At 47.0% G+C, this 3,127-nt stretch overlaps 1 long non-coding RNA gene across 1 annotated transcript; it reads left to right on the plus strand.

Annotated features, from left to right (window-relative positions):
• The first annotated feature begins 57 nt into the window (after positions 1 to 57).
• On the plus strand, positions 58 to 1,073 carry LOC135191368 (uncharacterized). Its single transcript, XR_010308796.1, has 2 exons — positions 58 to 127; positions 206 to 1,073. It is a non-coding gene; the product is annotated as an uncharacterized LOC135191368 (long non-coding RNA).
• The last annotated feature ends 2,054 nt before the right edge of the window (positions 1,074 to 3,127 follow it).

Consider the following 3,127-nt stretch of genomic DNA (forward strand, 5'->3'; position numbering starts at 1 on the left):
CGTGCCCACGGGGCGCTTATTCTCGCCGGTCCGTCCCCTAAGTGATCCGCCGGAGCTGTCGGCTGGGAACAGCAGCTAGGCCGAGCGTTCCGCACACCAGCGTTCTGCCCGCCCCGTCGCGGCTCCGGTAGGCAGTAAGAGGCAGCGGTGCTGCCCAGTCCTCTGCCAAAACGACCTTGATTACAGCCAACCCTTTTTCTCGCAGGTCTTCATTTCGTGACAGGAGCTGCAGGCTCGTGAATCAAGTCTTGAGACGGCCTTTCTAAAGCATTTAGTAGTTGGAGAAGATGCCCAAGGATTTCAGTTTGGGCCATAAAAAAACTTACCTCTAATAATTAACTCTGCTGAGATGGTTCTCATTGTTTCTGTCATAGAACAGTCACTAAATTGGCTCTGTGTTAAGGAAGCCGGTTCTGCTTCAATGGGAGGCTGGCTTCTCCATGCCAGTTTCCTAAAAGTTAGCTATTTCTTGCTATTTAGGAAACATTTAAAAGAGTCAACATGTTGATTCGAGCTCCCAGAAGAGTGGTTTTTAAGACTGCTGTCAGTAGTAGAGGTGAGGACAAATGAAACAGGCAGCAGCACCCCTAACTGTGCTGTCACTGTATCTGACAAGCAAAGTGACCATTCCAAAGGACAATCTTTTATTTCAGAATATAAGTTGCTTAAAAGAAATGTAAAAGTAACTTCCTTTACAATCAGCTAATTCAAGAGCCTCTCACCTTTATCTAAAGCCTGTAGTACTGTAAGCATTAAACACTGGACCACTGTTTTCAGCCTGTACTGTGCTTTGTGTGCACAGATGTTTCCCCAGCAGTGATTCAGCATCTGCCTCCTGATTACTGCCTTACTTCTCGCTGTTTTCAGAGAGAGTGCAGGTGTCCAAGTAGGAGCATGGAATCCCTCTATGTATTCAGTATAGCTATTGCACTTTTTCATGTTTGCTTGCCTTCCATCTGGGTAGATGTCAACCACAGCTCAGAGGAATCATGTAGTAAGAACAGGCCAGCAAAGCAAGGGAAAATGGAGTCAAGTTTCTCTTTCTTCAAAATCTGTCCGCAACTAAAGAGTAACTGGGCTTACAAATACCAAAGTGATGAAATTTGGTGGTTTCCCAGTCTCTGCCCATCATGTTTTTTTTTCAACTCAGATGTGCACTCTCTTCAGATTGTTTTAATCTCCATACTTACTACAAAGACTCCATAGTTGAAAAAGTTCTGGGATTCCCCATCTACACTAGAAGTAATTCAGTGCAACAGAAACAGACTAGCAGACTGAAATGCCTAGTGCTGAGGCATCTCTGACCTGGGGAGTCTATTTGGTCTCACATGTAGAAGCAAACTTACTTTTCCTCCATGTACAATCTCTATGCGGTAGTGTTTAATCCATCTCTCTGAACAGTCTGGGCAACACACACTGCAAGGTACTGGGTGAGTTATGATAGTCTCATTTCTGCAGCTCTGACTGCTATTCTGTGATGTTATTTGTGAAAAACTGTGAGGTTCATCCTCCTGGGTAATAAGGATTTCCCTAAAAATTAGGAAAGGTGAAGTGACTTTTATAGAGCAAATGGTTTGCCTGTGGTTGGCTGGAGGTGGACTCAGAAGACAGGATTGGACTGCTGATATTCTGCAGGATGGAAAGGAATCATAGAATCATAGATTCAACCAGGTTGGAAGAGACCTCCAAGATCATCCAGTCCAACCTAGCACCCATCCCTATCCAGTCAACTAGACCATGGCACCAAGGGCCTCATCCAGTCTTTTCTTGAAGACCTCCAGGGACGGTGCCTCCACCACCTCCCTGGGCAGCCCATTCCAATGGCAAATCACTCTCTCTGTGAAGAACTTCCTCCTAATATCCAGCCTATACCTACCCCGGCACAACTTGAGACTGTGTCCCCTTGTTCTATTGCTGGTTGCCTGGGAGAAGAGGCTCTCCCCCCCCCCCCCTCCCCCCCCCAGCTACTATGTCCCTTCAGGTAGTTGTAGACAGCCATGAAGTCACCCCTGAGCCTCCTCTTCTCCAGGCTAAACAACACCAGCTCCCTCAGCCTCTTCTCATAGAGTTTGTGTTCCAGGCCCTTCACCAGCTTTGTTGCCCTTCTCTGGACACATTCCAGCACCTCAACATCTCTCTCGAATTGAGGGGCCCAGAACTGGACACAGTACTCAAGGTGTGGCCTGACCAGTCTTGAGTACAGGGGAAGAATAACCTCCCTTGTCCTACTGGCCACACTGTTCCTGATGCAGGCCATGATGCCATTGGCTCTGCTGCCCACCTGGGCACACTGCTGGCTCATCTTCAGCCTACTATCTATCAGTACCCTCAGGTCCCTTTCCTCCTGGCTGCTTTCCAGCCACTCAGTCCCCAGCCTGTATTGCAATTAAACCTTCTCCTCTTCAGTGTCAGACAAGTTTCCATGGCATCACCTGACCAGCTTTTCAGCTCACAGAAATTATCCAGCCCTCCAGAGCCAAAACATTCTGCTGGGGAGGGGTTGTGCCCCTCCCCATTACACAGTGGGCCACCACATCCAAAGGCCATTACCCATACCCCAAGCCAGACCACTTCAATCTCAGAACACGTCCCACTTCTGTCCTGTGTAAACCTTTTGAAGGGAAGCTTTACGTTAATCTCCAAACAAAATGTCCTTTAGGATCTCCATGCTAGCACAGCACAGGGATAGAAAGTATGGCTTGTCGTAGCAGGCATGGGTGCCTGCCACCACATGGTGGCGATATGGTCACTGTTGTGACACATTTCACAGCTCAGAAACCTCCCAGGCAACATGATTTCAAGTACTCTCACTATCTCCATCTTCTGTACAGAGTCCAAAGAAGGGTAGGTCAAACCTGATGGTCTGCCCGAGGAACGTGGTTATGAAGGGACATCCTTAAATACTCACAGCCTTATTTACAGCTGGCAAATTACAACGGTAGGCAGCATATGGTTTAACTGCATATTAGTCAAAAGCTTCAACCCATTATGGGGTAGGTGTTTTCTACCAACTGAATCTTTGAAAAGCATTGCAGGCCCAATGAAAAAGAAGTCAGCACAAAAGTAAAAATTCTTTGTACAGTAATCTTTAAGTATTTCAGTTCACTAGAGATGCATAAGTAACTCA

The sequence above is a fragment of the Pogoniulus pusillus genome, chromosome 3 (genome assembly GCF_015220805.1).
Source record: "Pogoniulus pusillus isolate bPogPus1 chromosome 3, bPogPus1.pri, whole genome shotgun sequence".
Taxonomy (NCBI): domain Eukaryota; kingdom Metazoa; phylum Chordata; class Aves; order Piciformes; family Lybiidae; genus Pogoniulus; species Pogoniulus pusillus.